We start from the raw sequence: 17705 nt of genomic DNA, 5'->3' as shown, positions 1-17705 counted from the left end.
TAATTAATTTTTAAATAAATATTTTAACTATATTTTTCAATAATTTTTTTCTTACAAAATAAAAATAAAATTTAAGCTGCACGATCACGTTTCGCATTCATGGAAAAAAATTAGATCTTTTCAAAGTGTTGTCGTCACATTGATTAAAGCTCCAATTAAAAATAAATTAAATCTTTTTGGAAATGAAATCTGCAAAAATATAATTTTCAGCACGTGTCCGTAGAAAATGAAACAAATATGAAATATTATTTTTTCTAAAAAATAAATTCAAGAAAAATTATTTTATGATCTTTTACACTTTTTCTATTATTAATCCAATAAATCAGTTATATTTGAAGACAAGTTTTGTTTAATATGAACAGGATATCCATTCAAATCAGGGCCACACAACTAATTTGTAAACCTTTAGTAATAGACACAGATCTGCTAAAATGGTCTAAATGGAAAAAGATTATATTTTATGTAACTTGATTCAATAAATGCTCTAATAAATAATTTTTGATTTTACATAAAGCTTCTGCTGTGGAAATCACGTTTAACAATTTGTTTTTGAAACACTAATATTTTAAATAAAAAGAGTTAAATTCCAATCAACTAAATCAATTACTTAAACTGACTGATTTATGAAAATTTGAATATCACTATTCAATAAAAAAAGGATAATAGATTTTCCATCGATCGTTTCAAAGAAAATACGCCAATCAGCTCGCAGGTTTCTCAAGATTAATTGACCTAAGATTATGAAAATGTTGAGTTTTTCTAAATTTTTAACATTCAAAACTTCATAAATCAGTCTTAGTTGATCGTGGAAAATAGAAACATTCATTCATTTATTTAAAATTTGGTGTGTCCAGAATATTACTCAGAATATGATACCTTACTGCATTAAATTTAGACTTCATAATTTTTGAAATATATTTATAGGCCGGAACAAAATATTATTGTTGATTTCATTTCAATCCTATTGAAAGCAAAACTAAAAACTGAATTTTATGCTGAATCTGAGAAATTTTTGTTGAATTATTCTTTAGATATTACATAAATTATGAAAAATATTTTGTAGTTCACATAAGACTTAAATACCGAGCGATTCTGTTTGCAATACTCATATTCAATAATAATAATAATTAATAAATAACAATAAAGATGATAAATAAAATAAAACGCTTTGTTTTATTAAAAAGTATCTTTATATTAATTGCAATTTCAGCATTTCCACTTTAAATTAAAGTTGAAGTTTTACCGTAAATGACAACACATTAGGAAAATATATATAGTAAATTGAACGAAACGATCTAAACAACAGTATAAGTTTGGTATGACTATCAAAATTTGAATATTAAAAATGTTTTGTTTGATAATCTATTAAGAGACCAGTTACTTAAAATATTTAATTGAAAATTTTAGCGAGCGGTAATACTGGCGAACCGGATGGTCGCCAAAGGCGGCTAGTATATCAATAAACAGAGAACTTATGACACCTTTTCATTTGATTAATATATCAAAATTCAGATAAAATATAAAAACTCATTTCTAATATACTTTCTTGATTTCTAATTTTTTTAAAAAATCTTTTGAATTTATTTATTTTATTCTTTATTTATTTATCATAACAACGAATGTTTTCAGCTTACCAAAAGCGGAATAAATTGTAGGTTTTAAAGGTGGTTAGAACAAAGAAGTTAATGCTATTAAGGTTATGGATGAATCATGTGGTTGCTAGAGACGATTAATAGGGGTATTATGAGAAACCAATAAAATAAAGGAAACAAATACACATATATGTGGTTGAAGCCGAAATTTTATTTTTTGAGTGAACCAGCTATTGCAAATTTTGTTTATTGTAAGAAAAAATATATATATCAAAACAAGGAGAAATTGTTCAGGATCCATTTTTTTAATGTTCAAAGAAACAAGTTCCAGAGATGCCGTCGCCAAGTCAGAAGATGCTGAGAAGTGTGATTCAGTCTTGTATGTTTTTGCAAACCCACTAGATGTTCAACCAGAAGCCAGTGCCAGAGCCGTGCCGCTACAATTTGTGATATCAGTTCATTCAAAAAGTATCAATGTCAGATGCTGGTCTCGTATGGTCCAGAGATGCCGTCGCCAAGTCAGAAGATGCTGAGAAGTGTGATTCAGTCTTGTATGTTTTTGCAAACCCACTAGATGTTCAACCAGAAGCCAGTGCCAGAGCCGTGCCGCTACAATTTGCGATATCAGTTCATTCAAAAAGTATCGAAGTCAGATGCTGGTTTCGTATGTTCATTCAATCTTCCAATTGCATGTCCACAGTCAAAGTCCGGGATACCTCACTGAGGCAGAAGTCACAATCGGGTAGGCCTTAAAGAGCAGGCCGAAATGTCATAGTCCGTGGTGCCTTCATGAGGCTTCATATAGTCACATTTGGATAAGTATTTTCACAATATCAGAAATTATTTATCTTCATATAAAAATAAAGTCCACAGTGATAAAAAGCATATATACTAAAAAATAATAAAAATAGAGTCCGCAGTGATAATATATATTCAAACAAAATAATAAAAATAAAATTTATGTACAATATTTACACGAGTATTTACAAAATACTCAAAAATGACGAGGAGATACCAGAGTAGATTAACTTGAGGATTTTTCATTGTTTCTTTTTTTCAGTGCTGAGGAAATCTCAATATTCGGAGAGTTCTTGATAAAACTATTGCACGAAGTGAGCAGAAATGATTGCAGTTTATATTTTTCGGTGGTTTTAATTGTAACTGTCTCTTTGTAATGGAGTTTCAAACATAATATGTCACAAAAAGTTTATCTTGTGTGTACCTTTCAGCTGAATAGTGGAAGAAAATGCAGAGGATTCCTAGCTATTTGTCCAAAAAGCTGTTTTGTTTCAGTTCATTTGGAATATAAATCGCAAGTATGGCGCAGGTATTTGCCGGAAAATCATCGTAACTGTTACACTATCACTGTTCAAACTGAGTGAGCAATTTGTTTACAAAACGTTTGACAAGAAGCAGCATACGTTCATGAACTTTCATTTCATCAAACAAATCATTCGTTTGAGTGGAAACATCCTTCACAATTTCAATATCCGCTTGCACAGCTACATCTTGGCGCCTTTTGCGTTTAGAGTCCAAATGGTCCAAAATCATGAAGAAAACCACATATGGAAAAAGATTGAAACAGAGCGAAAAGTTAAAATTGCAGAGTATTTGAAACCAACTCCACAACCAGAAGAGCAAAAGGCAAACAGTAGCTACTATCACCTTCGTCATTTTGAATTGCAGTTTTTAAAATCAAAAGCACTTTGAAAAATCAAACGTTGATTTTCAGTCGAAGTAAAGCTCACCGTATCTCAAGAAAAACAAGCAAATAATGAAACAACACATCATTATTCACACTGTTATACCTTTGAAATATTGTTACAACAGTGAATTATTATTTAGCTATTGTTATGCTTTTATGAAATACATAACAAACAGTATTCAAACATTATTACACATTATTGCTCAAAGTAACAATTAAGATCGTAAGAATTATTGTGATTATAATAATATTATGATATAAGTGTTTTTCATGTAAGTAAATCAAAAAAAAATATTGCTTTTAAAAACTTAAAAAAAATTCTTTGTTCTTTTTTAAAAATAAATACATATAGTAAATATTACAGAGTGATTTTTAACTTCCTTATACAAAATGCTTTCGTTCCGAACTTTTTGCACTTGGGATATCTAATTCTTCCGAAGTCCTACCTTTATGCAAAAAAATTCTTTCATTCACTAAATTCACTATAATTTTTCCTCATAAAAGCACTGGACACATTTCCCGCCTGCATTTAATTTTATTCATTAACCATCGTTTACAACATAGGTTCCCAAAGTGGTCCAGGGGGAAACCCAGGGGTCCATAGGAGACCACACGGGGGTCCACGTAGACGTGAAAAGAAAACAGGGGTTCACACGTTGTAAGTGGGGGTCCACGAAAAATTTTCTGGTTTTCATAATAAAGAACAAAAATTTTGGCTTGGATTTACCTATCAACGTAGGCAGGTAGCATCATTCACTAGGTAGGTATTCAAAAATATTCGAGACTCAGTTCAAACACAGAATTGAATAGAACAATAGATAATATAGAGTTAATTTTCCCCGCTATTGAAGAGGTTTTAAAAACTGTTCTGCACAAACCTCCATTTGACGCACTCAAAAGAATTCCTTTAAGTAACAACACTGTACAAAGACGTATTGAGGAAATGAGCTCTGATATGGAAAGCTTCTTGTGTAATTATCTGCAAACCACTCATTTTTCTATTCAATTGGACGAGTCTACTTTGCCTGGTAATGAAGTATTATTATTGGCATATGTTCGATTTGTTATAGACGAAGAAATCCAAGAAGAGCTATTCACAAAAACTTTGAAGTCGACACTAAAGGCGAATCGATATTTAATGTCCTGAGGGATTTTTTTTACAGAAAAAATCTATTCCATTTACAAACATTATTTCGGTGGCAGCAGATAGAGCTCCTGCCATGTTCGGGCGATATCGTGGGTTTATAAGCCATCTTAAAAGAATAATGCCAGGATTAATTGCAATTCACTGTGTCATCCACCGACAACACCTTGTAGCGAAAAATTTGAGTGATAGATTGCACCAATCGCTTCAATTTGTGATTAACGCAGTTAATAAAATAAGAAGCAATGCTTTGAATACCCGTTTATTTGCACTATTGTGCGATGAAAATGATGAAGATTTCCAACGACTGCTCTTACATACTAAAATACGCTGGTTGTTGAAAGGTGCATGCTTATCGAGATTTTACTCACTTTTCGGATCAGTGATAGAGTGTCTGGAAACTAAAGCACCAGATTTAAAAGAATATCTGATCAAATATAGAGAGGACATTGCGTACTTAACAGATTTGTTCATAAAATTCAATGACGTTAACTTGCAAGTTACAAGGGGATAGCCTTAATTTAATAAAATAAAAGGGTGTAAATTCGGCTTTTCTTGGTAAATTGAAATTAGTGAAGCAAAATATTAGTCGGCGCGAATTCTCCCAGTTTCCGCACTTGTCACAGATAGAATGTCTTGATGAGGATATTCATAATTGATTTTTTTTGTCAATTGTTGATTGTTTGTAATAATAAATGTTTATAATTTTGTATAACCATAAGTATTATTTTAATAAATATGACACAAGAAAAAGGGCTACTTTTTTTTTCTTCTTAATACCCCCAATTTAGAGTGATATTTTTTAGGAGTTTTGGGAATACAGTAGAAATGTAACAGCAGGGTGTCTACCGAAAATAGTAAATCTTTGAAAGTGGGCCACGAGAAAAAAAAGTTTGGGAACCTCTGGTTTACAATAATGCGCTGTATTCTGAATATCACAGTCGCAGCTAATGAGATGCATCAGAAAAGTGGCTTGTCACATTAGCGAAATCACAATGAGTCACCCTGCTAACCGAGTATCTAACAGTTCATTTAGTTTCTTCTTCATCATCTAATTATTATTTTGGCAAGCGGAATAACACTTCTTGGCGCCAGAAAGTTTATCATTTTGTTGCCATTCCATAAAGAGCGAAACCTATCCTAAATATGGGTGTCCATTTACCAAGTGTCTACACAAAACCAACGATTGGAAAAGCAACGAAAGGAATATGGAGACTTATTCATTGATGGAATTCTCTTTAAAAATCATGATTCTTATTTTAAAAGTATATAATTTTATTTTAGTAAATATTTCCATTGATTTAATCGAATAAGAAATATTACATTTCCATTGAATATGAAGAATTTTTTTATCCGTGATTATTGATGCTTGTGAAAGAATTTCCATTTGAATTATTTGGCATTTTTCATAGTTTTTAATTAAATAAATCATTAAAATAGTTTTCGTCATAAAATAATATTAAAATATGCGATTAGTAACGCATTCTCAATTGTAACGACAACTAAAAAGCGACATGAAAAAATTTCGCCAATTTGGCGATTTCAGTCGTCAAACTGTAAAACATGTGTTTCTCACTTTCAGAGTTTTTCATAATAAATAATAATACATTTTAGCATATTTTTATAATGTGCAGAAATTTTTCTTCGCTCTTTTAGCCGGCGTTATAACCAAATTGTACCTATAAAAATGTCATTATTTGAGAATATCTTTATTTCGCAAGATTCGATAAGTGTTATGAATTAATTGCAGTTAAGAAATTGAAATATTCATTGAATTTAAAATTTTTTTAATCGTTATTAAAAGATAATTTAAATATGTGCTGAACTCTGCTCAACTGTAATTTATTTGAATGAGTGAATATCCATTCTTTATTCGATATATAGCACTATATATGGAAATATTTTTGCTTAACTTAACTTTAACTCAACAATCCTTGCAGAATTTACTTATGAATTTTTTGAAAAGACTTGCTATATGTCTGAGGAGTGTATTAATATTAGTAATTCAAACATATTCATACATTCAGAAATATAAACGAAATAACTAGTAAATAAATAATAAATAAAAAAAATACCCCCTCAAATTTTTCAGTATTCTGTTAAGCGTTGTTCAGCTAATGTTTTTCAAAAAGATATCTCTGTCATCGTATCAAATCGAACGGTAATTAACTTAATCGAATAACCATAATTAATTTCTGAATAGTGGTTATGTAATCAATAATATGCAATTGCACTATAAAATTCTATAACTTCAAAAGATAGTTGAAAAATCGATTGCTAAGCTCCATTTTTGCTAATATGGAACGAGTTGAGTTGATTCAAAGAGCAGAAAAGCTAAATTTTGTTTATTTCCAGAATTTTCAAATTCTTGGTAATGCATTACAATTCAGAGATAAAAGAACATTTTTCGTCAAGAAGGTAGGAAAAAAAATAAAGGAATACAAAAAAAGAACAAATATGGAGTATAACGTTGCTAGAAGTAAAAATGGCTTTGTAAGTTTTTACAACTTTAATATAATCTCAGAGACAACTATATTCTATGGCTTTTTACCTAATTCAGTCTTAAGTTTAATCAGAGAAATAATATTGAAGGTAATTCTCGTTTGTGTAGGGAAATATTTAATTACAAAATTTTAATATATCACACTGTAAATAAACATAACTATCTTTTTAATTAAATTCTGGGTAATAACAAGAAATATTTTTCATGCACTATTCATTTTTATGACATTTTTTTTAAATAAGTTTTTTAATGAATTTAACAAGAACGAAAACTAGCTAACATACAATAAGATCTTATAAAATAAAATGAGAACAAATGCATTTACAATTCACCTCAGTGAATTAATAATCACCTCAATATGTGCAAATTCACCTCAGGCAAAGAGAGGTAAATTGTGGAAAATATTCTGCGTCTATGTAAAAGATGCTTCATGATGTCAAAGCTGTATTTTTCATAGTAATAACAGCGAAATGAAAAAAATGAAATCTTTATAAATCTGAGTGCAAAACTTTTTTCACTCTGTTCTCTGTGCTACCGTTGCATTCATTAATTGAATTGTTTTAACAAATAAAATAAAATGTAGCAGCATGCATAAAAAAAATGGTTTCATTTATCACAATTCAAAGTTATATGTTTTTGAAGTATTTTTATTTCGTGTGCTGTGTAGAAAAATTTAAAAATTTACTTTTCTTTTTTTCATTGCAACCTCAAATTACTTTTAATTAAAAATTCAACGCGTTGGATATGAGTGATATCACGGAGATGGAATTAAATAAGGAAACAAACTATTCTTAATCTGAAAGCAAAAATTAAAACAGATGATTGCACAAATATTAACTTAATTGTAATTCAGAACATGATGAAAAAATTAGCAAACGATTTTGAACAAATAAAACTGTATAAAAAACAAACAAAATAAAGTTGCCGATGCAAAAAATGTAATTATTTATATATAAAAAAAGTTCTTGGAATCTTAAGAATTATTACATATTTTATTATCTTAATATACAGTGGCTCAAAAAATTGAGAGTACACCTTACGTTTACTTGATAAATGCGACTTTCAATATAAATAACACATTAACGGGAAGTGCAAACTTGTTTTTATTTTTACACATAATAAATGGTTTAATTTAGAGTAAAAATAAAGAAAAATCAACGAAAAATTTCTAAATTGAAAATTTTCAGAAGCATTTTAAATAAACATACGCAGAATTTTGCCTCAAAAAATTGAGAATACACCAATGAAATTTTTCCAATATCACTCATAAAAATAAAGTGTCACTATTAAATTGTATGTCTTTTAGCTTTTATAATGGCCTCTAAAAGTCATGGTACCGATTTGACCCATTTTTGGTGGTATCTGAAGACATTTTACCCCATTCTTCTTGTATCACTTGTTGTAAATGGGTTTTGTTTCTAATTTTGTATTTTTGAACCACTTTTTCGAGTATCCCCCTCGAATATTCAATGGCATTGATGTCAGGGTACTGTGGTGGTGTGTGCAACTCTTGTTTACAACGAAAAAGACATCATATTTTGACGTTACGTGCATTCTGTTTGAGGTCGTTGTCCTGCTGGAAAATGGAATTTCCATCTAAACCCAAATTTTTAACACTTTCCTTTAGATTGCTGCTACCATATGGTTCATCCAACTTTTTGCAGAAACTTTTCAAATCATAGGCAGAAGTGTAAGTGCTGAAACTGTGCTAAATGCCATTAAACAAGCTGGATATAAAAGTAGCATTGTTAGAGAGAAACCGTTCACCAGCTTGCAAATTCAGAAAAAGCATTTGAAGTTTGCAAAAACTCATCAATTGAAGACCAATAACCTTTGGAAGAAATCTATATTTAGTAATGAAAGAAACCTCAACATTTTTGGCAGTGACAACAATCTTACTGTATGGAGAAAGCCTAATACTGCTTTGTATCCAAAAAATTTACGTCCTACAGTTAAACATGATGGTGACTCCGTGATGATTTGAGGTTACATGGCTTCATTCGGGGTAGGAAATTTAATTTTTATAGATGGCATTATAAATGATACGGTTTACTTGAATATACTTCGCAGCAATCTAAAGGAAAGTGCTAAAAATTTGGGTTTAAATGGAAATTTTATTTTCCAGTAAGACAACGACTCCAAACAGAATACACGTAACTTCAAAATATGGTGTCTTTTTCATTGTAAATACCAGTTACACACACCACCTCAGTACCCCGACATCAATGCCATTGAATATTCGTGGCCATACCCAAAAAAAGGGGGTTCAAAGACACAAAATTAGAAACAAAACCCATTTAAAACAAGTGGTGCAAGAAGAATGGGGTAAAATATCTTCAAATACCACCAAAAATGGGTCAAATCGATACCACGACGTTTAGAGGCCATTATAAGAGCTAAAAGACATACAATTTAATAGTGACACTTTATTTTTATGCGTGATATTGGAAAAATTTCATTGGTGTATTCTCAATTTTTTGAGGCAAAATTCTGCGTATGTTTATTTAAAATGCTTCTGAAAATTTTCAATTTAGAAATTTTTCTTTATTTTTACTCTAAATTAAACCATTTGTTATGTGTAAAAATAAAATCATGTTTGCACTTCCCGGTAATGTGTTATTTATATTGAAAGTCGGATTTATGAAGTAAAAGTAAGGTGTACTCTCAATTTTTTGAGCCACTGTATATAAATTACGTGTCACGTTGTTTGTCCGCGATGGACTCCTAAACTACTTAACCGATTTTAATCAAATTTGCACACCGTGTGCAGTTTGATCTAACTTAAAAGATAGGATAGCCCTTTTTTTGAATTTTTAATTAGAATTTTAATTATTAATGAAAAACTAACTTTCCCGCCAGAAAAATCCCTTCATTTCCCCACCGTCAAATGAGTAATGCTTCAATTTTTTCCCCACGCTAACGAGGCTTAACATATTTGCGGTCGATTATTTCAAACGATTCTGTTTATTTTCTTAGTGTTTGATGCATTGAAAATTGCACATTGTTAATTATACGATCTTTCAGATTTATTCTGAAGTACTTTTGAATTAAAATAAAACAGAATAAAGGAAATTAAAAACTTCTAATCTGCATAGCGTTACCCCAACTGGCGTAGAAAAACTCACGCATTTGCGTTACGTTTCGAATCCGAATGTTCGAATTATTTATGATCCTATCCGAAAACGTTTCTCAGGAATAAGATATCATTTTCCACAATTATTTTTTAATGCATACAATAAATTTGATACGTTGCAACGGATAAAGTATTACGATCTTATGTTTGAATTTTGTATTACTGTGCACGGTGGCAATTCTCAGAAATAAGATATTTTATTTGAAAATGATTAATTACAAACGTTTTAACGGATCTCCGATTAATATAACATACTAAAATTCTGCTTTTTTTAATTATAAAGAAGTTTGGAAAAATACTTGGAGGTGCACACATATAATTATTACTTTTCGTTTTGAATGAATTCCGATTCTTTATCTGACTGTTTACGAAGAAAAATGTTGTACGGCAATAACATTTGTTATCTTCATTGAATTTTCAATTAAATGATTTTATTTCTTTTGTTAGGGATATCGTAAAAAAGGTAAGTGAACGAGTCAATAATAAGTTCCTCTAATCGGATAATAAAAAAATATTAACTCATTTGTATGCTAAATGAAATTTAATCTTTTCTTATATAAATTATTGAAGATATGATAATAAAAAATGGTTACAATAATCGTTTCAGTTTTTCATTTCTTTACTAATAAACTGCATGTACGTATCAAGTTATGTCAGCTATTATCAACTCGGCTATCATTCACTTCAGCTACAATGCTTATCATTATTTAATAAATGTTTCTGAAACTGATTTCATTTTGTAAATGAATTTTGAATTATTGCAGCAGACAAATGTATCCATGACGGAATAAATCTCATGGCAACTTCATGTGTGGAATATAGAACTTTTTTTAAAAAAAAATCTTTCCTTTAAGCTGAGGAAGCCAGAATCTGTATCACTGAAGTTAGAGGATTTATTATACATCATAAAGGGTTTATACTAAGAAGGAACAAATTATTTGTTCATTATTTGACAGTCACAATTATCTGTTAGCTCCAAGCGATTCTAACAGATGGCGGTATCTGTTGACTGGATTGAGTAAGTATTCTAACAGATGGCGCTGTGTTAAAAGTACCAACGTTTCACATAAGCTACAATTTAATGGCATAACCACCACGTGTTGCTGAGGCTAAAGTATAAGTTAAATTTATTTCGTAGTAAACGCAATATAGTGAAATTCAATTGTTCTTACTTTTTCAATTTTTGGTATTATCATAGCCGGGAACGGTAAAATAGAAATGCAACCAAATACGCAATCCATTAAACTGCCAGCCAATTTCTGCACTGTTCTTCAGGTGAAAAATGAATTGATTCAGAGTATTTTTCCGGATATACAGAGTAATTACTTGAATCATAACTGGCTCAGTGATCGGGCTATTTTGGCTGCCAAAAATGTTGATGTTGACGAAATTAACTTCCAAATACAACAGTTGTTACCAGGCGATCTGATGTCTTTTAAATCAATCGATACTGTTGTTGATGAAAATGATAGTGTAAATTTTCCAATTGAATTTTTAAATTCACTAGATATACCTTGAATACCACCTTCGATTAAAGATTGGTTCTCCTATTATTCTCCTGCGTAATTTGAATCCACCTCGATTATGCAACGGTACGCGTTTGGTCATCAAAAAGATCACCGGAAATATTCTTGAAGCTACCATTTTAACTGGAAAATTTAAAGGAGAAGTGCTCCTGTTACCGCGTATTCCGATGATACCATCAGAATCTACGATACCCTTCAAAAGGTTACAGTTTCCAATTCGTTTAGTTTTTGCCATGTCTATAAATAAGTCTCAAGGCCAAACAATGTCCATTTGTGGTTTAGATTTGGAAAATCCATATTTTTCTCATGGACAACTATATGTTGCATGTTCACGTGTAGGAAAACCGTCAAATCTATTTGTGTTAGCTAAAGACAGGCTAACCAAAAATAGTGTGCACCGAGTAGTGCTAAATCAAATTGAAATTAAAAGTATAATTCAAAATAATAAACATTATTGTCAAAGATTTAAAACTATCTGCCCTACCTACCTCATTTATAAGTTCAAGTGTTACGTGTTTTTTACTAACAACTTTGTAATGTACACATTTGTTACAAACTTGAATACAAAAAATAAAGAAATTTAAAAATTTTTTTTGTATTGATTTTTGCTCAATATCAACGGTAGTAGAAAATCAATCATGGAGGTCCCCATTTTCTTTAACAAATGGCATCTGTGTAAAAAAGCATGGTGGTCCCCATGACTGGTGTTCTCCTACCGTTTCCCTTGAATAGTTTACTACTATGTAATATAACAAAAACCTTAGCCACAGAAACGCGTGGCCGGGTCTGCTAGTATTATATATGAAGTATCTGACAATAATATCTTTTAGATCTTATTTTTTTACTAAACAGAATCTTAGCTTTTCTAATCAAATGCTAGAGATTTAGAATTATTTAATAAATTATTAGTTCTTTAATCGAGTTATTTATAAAATATAATCATCCAGAATAAAATTTAAAGATTCTTAAGATTTAATCAAAGCAGTTTGTGTGGGATTATGATTTATCAATCCATCTCCGGCGTCTGTTTTATAAAGTCAAAATTTTTCAAATTACTTCAAACACATGTGAATATATAAAAGTCTGAACGAATAAAAATCCAATCAATAATAAGAAATAAAAATTACGATTAATGTCAAATAATAAGTCTAAAACTAGTCATTTAAAAATAGACGAGAACATGTTGCGATGTTAAAACGAAGAAAAACAAAGCTAAATGAAGCTTTGAAAGCTAATGAAAAGCTAAGGCTGGCATATTTTATGAAGGACTGGAAAGATAATATAATAACGTCGAAAAATAATTTATTTATTTATTATTTAAGCGAAGAAACTATAAGAATGCATTTGTGTTACTAGAATTAACTCGAATACAGAGAAATTAAATAAAAAAATTACAATGATATAAGCAAATAAACATGATTAATATCCTAGTGATATGAAGACTGAGAATTGAGATTCAAAGTATGCTTTCAACATTCATTTTCTTTATATAAAACTGCTTAAATCTTACGGTAAACTACGCACTCTGTTATATATTCGTCACAAAGAAAGGAAAATTCCATGTAGAATTATATTTGCATAAGAATAGAATTTTCACATTTCAGATACATCGATAGATTCTTCTTAAAATCTTTAACATCGTTATGATTTGTAATAAATGAATCAATGGTTTCGACTTGATGCTCAAGAAATTAAATTGCTTATCTACCATAATCTGTACACGGAGATTTAGGTGAATTATTTAAATAATTCTGCTGATCCGGAAATTCACGAGTTCTATTTTTTCAGAGAATGGAAAAGTTAGATGAAGCAGATAAGTTAGATTTCAGGTTATTCTTAATAATTATTATTCTAAAACAAAGGATGTGTACGAAGTACCTTTAATATTGGCCATTCAAATACAAATGTTTTATTGTATCAGGTGAAATATCCTTCAAAATGACATAATGCATCTTTTTTTTATCAATAAACATTATATTTGCGGAACAATTGAAAATAGCCATTAATATTTACAAAAGAATACAATTAATTACGAATAAGAAAACATTTCATTCTGATATGTTTTGGAAAATTTAATTAAATATCGATGAAGCTGCAGTTTTTATAGCTCTGTAATCGTTAATCGAACAGTTGAAAAATTTTCCAAATGGATAAAACGCCATTCCATATTAATTACGACAATAATTATCGAGAATTTGAAAATACCAATAAATAATTTAAAAGAACAAATTAATTGGATTGCGATCCCCCCCCCCAAAAAAAATCCATTTTGATATAGATTTGGAAAAAAAAATATTTATTTAAGATGAAGTTTTTATTTGGCTAATGTTTTTCTTGTTCTGTAATTCATTTACTGAACAGTTGGAAATTAGTTGTGAGAAATAATTAGTTTTCACGCACTTCCTATCGGATTACTTAAATGCGTCGGAACTATTGCGACAGCCAAATTACGTTTTGTCTCTTGCACACCTACGCATACTTCATTAAACTAAATGTCCTGGGGTTAAATGGCATAAAACGGGGCTTAACTAGTTCAATTATATTTCACGCAGGCTTCCTAGGAACATATACTTGAATGGTATATAAATTGAAAATGCAAAAGGTGGAAAATAACTAATAAAATATGAAAGAACAAATAACAATAAATATTTCTCTCCCCGTTCACAAACATGGTATACATTTTAAGGTGTATGTACCCACTTGAAACTTCGAAAATCGTTCAAAATATCGAATATTTTTTTTATCGCTCAATAATGTTCTCTGATCCTTTAGCTTTCAAAAGATACCAAGATGTTGTCAATATTCGAAATATTTCTCGAGTTATAATTATATTTCTTAAGGTGCTTTCATTAAAAACTCTAGTTACGGTTTTTTTAAATTCATTTTATTAAGAATGATATTTTCCACTATGTTGCTTCATTCAAACAATCATAACTCAACCAGAAATTAACCGAATACAGTTATTTATATATCAAAATAATCTGTATGAAATAGCGGATGTTTTGCGCCTCAATCAAAGTTATATTTATAGAAATAAATTTTTAATAGCTGTTTGAAAGTTAAAATGACAGAAAAAAACTCGCCTTTTCTATTCATCGTTGATGAAAAAACTGTTTAAAAAAACTATACATTTTTATAACTTGTTTGAGGCAGACAACATGAAGACTAATACTAGGCATCATTTCCAACTAGAATGGTGTGTCTGTACAAATTAGAATTTAAGGTATCATGTTTCAAAAAATAGGCTAATTAGCTCATTAAATATTATTTAATTAATTAAAAATTAGTGTAATAAGGTTTTTTCTCACTGAAATGAGTTTAAATATATATTAATAACCTACTGTGAAAAAACTGGATTTTTAAAGTTAAAATTAATAAAAAAATCTTCAAGTGTGTACGTACACCTTAAAACGTAAAAATTATTGAAACAGACAAACATACTCGGTAACCTAGGAAAGAAGTTGTGAGAGTTTTTGAAAAAATAATAGATTTTAGTTGGTATATATTCTTTTTTGACTAAGTGGAAAGCTTTTATTGCAATAAACATACTATCGTAATTTGTGTGAAAAAAATTACATCCGCAATAATAATAATATGAATTATTTTAATGAAATTATTATTGGGATGCAAAATCAAAGCAATTAATTGACAATGACTAATACTGACATACAACATATGTGAATATCTGAGAAAAAGTACCAAATCAAAACCATCTCAAAAATAAAATGCTGAAATTGCGTTTTAAATTTCATAATCCAAATCGTTACATTTTTGAGCTAAAGCATTTATAGGCATGAAAAGGAACAGACTGACAGATGGTCAACTCTAGGACCGCTTTGATTCACAATTTGAAAAAAATAAATCAAAACTTAAACTATGTAGCAAATCTCATTTATTTTTGATGTATTTCTGAATTATTGCATGAAAGTACTAACGAACAGAGGTCGACCCGCTTGATGGATTTCGTTCAAAATTTGAATGAAAGCTACATTTTAGATGCTAAATTTATGTACCAACTTTTATTCACTTACTTTTATTCCGTTTTATACTTATTATGCTCAACTATATCAAGATAACCAGATTGACAGACTTGCTGTCAATAAATATCGCTCAAAATTGGATAGACATTACAAATTTGATTTAAACTCCACATATCTGATTTCCTCAGTCTAGCTCAAAGTGTTTTGTTTATCACAGTAGCTCAGTTTTCTAAAATGTGCTTTTCGGATTTAAGGAGATCAAAAATGTAAATTTCAAATTCGATTTTTTTTGGTGATTAAAGTAAAAGAGAAAGAAAAAGGAGTTATGTAATTTACAGGAATAAAAATCAGATAATTGCGATTAAAAAGTTAGATTTACTTAGAGATGAACGAACTTGATGTTTAAAATTGTATTTCAAATGCATTTTATCAAAGAATAATTTTAGTAGCCCTATTTGTTCCGTTCTTATAAAGCAAGCGCTCTTCTAAAACCATGGTCCAAAATGAAGAAATACACGTTAATAAAAGGTAGAAATTAACCTTTTAAATGAGTATAATAATAATTATTACTATTATTTTTGTATTTAATTATTATTATTTGTTAAATAAATTGTATTATAACTTATAAAGAAGATTTCAATGTTCACAGGTATTTAATATTTTATTTTTGAAAAAAAAATTATATTTGAATTTTACATATTCTGTTATTTAAATTTTAATCTCTGTAATTGAAGCAAAATTAATTCATCGAACCTTAAAATTCATTAGTTAAATATTCTATTTCGAAAAAAAGCCTCGATACATTTTTAGAATTAATAAATGAGGAGAAACTATTCAAAAACTAACCTAACAAACATTAACAGCATCATAAAAATGTTTAATAAAATCATAAGATTTAAAAGGCAGAATCAAAACTATCACAAAACGATATCGAAAAACTTCTAAGATTGTCCATCATGCTATTCCTTTAAAAACAAAATATCTTGCAAAAGGAATATTCGTCAAGATAATCCTATTAAACTTTTGCTACAGAAATGGTTTTTAAAACTTTTCTGAAATCCTTTAAACTTTTTCCAAAAAGTAAAGTGAAGTGAAAAATCACTTTTCATTCACTATCGTCTGCTCTTTTTCTTAAATTGGAAATCATTTAAGGAATTTATTTTGTACTATAGTTTTCTTTTTCTTTGATAAAACAGAAGCACGCGGAAAAACTTGAGTCAAAGGTTCGAGTCATTTTTCGCTTCTACTAGTTGAGTAATTGACGAAGCTAACTCAGAATGAAATCACGATCAAACGGTTCTCCGGAGGAGATTTAATTTTGTAGAATTTTTCAACCAAAAAAGAAAGAAATTTGGAAGAGGATCATTTATTTTGGAAGAATTGACCTCGCAGCCCTCGCTTCCTTCTGAAGTTAAAATGCTTTTACCAAAGGCCAATTAAATTAACTGTTAAAAGCGATTGGGCAGTTTTTGTTTAAAGAGCTCTTAAGTGTTGTTTATGATAGATTTTTCCAACTTCCTTTATTCTACCTTTATCTTTGTTGATAAACTCCGAAAAAATTTAAATTTTTTCAATAAGCATTCCTTTTCTTAGATTTTTTTTGTAATTATTATTTGCTTTCATACAGTTCAATGAAAAATAAATACAAATTTAAAAATGCCTTTTTATATAAAGCTAATTTTAAAGAGTTAATTAACTGTAATATTCTAATGAATCAATTGCAAAACTATTTAATAGATCCTACGTGATTTCTATATACCGAAATTTCTTCACTATATAAAGAAACTAAACACAAAAGGGCGTATTACCTTAATAATGTATAAGAAAATACAGAAAAGAATGCTCATGCTGGTTCATAATAAATTTCACCAAATGCTTTTTTCATGCAATAGCATATCACTTATTTCTTGGACATGCGCTTTCTCCTAAATTTTTAATTTATTCAATTTTTTTTTCTTCAATTTCTACTAGTTTAATACCATTAAATAACAAGGAAAGGGATAAAATGCTTTATTTTAAAATTTTTCACCTTCAGAATTACAAAACTGTCTCGGATTCTTTTTTTTAAATTTCAATTCCAGTCGTGAGTTTCCCTTTCATCATATATACTTATTTAAAGTTA

This window comes from Argiope bruennichi, chromosome 4 (genome assembly GCF_947563725.1).
Source record: "Argiope bruennichi chromosome 4, qqArgBrue1.1, whole genome shotgun sequence".
In the NCBI taxonomy this organism is placed as follows: domain Eukaryota; kingdom Metazoa; phylum Arthropoda; class Arachnida; order Araneae; family Araneidae; genus Argiope; species Argiope bruennichi.
The sequence above is the reverse complement of the archived record's forward strand: the minus strand, read 5'-3'. Positions refer to the sequence as shown.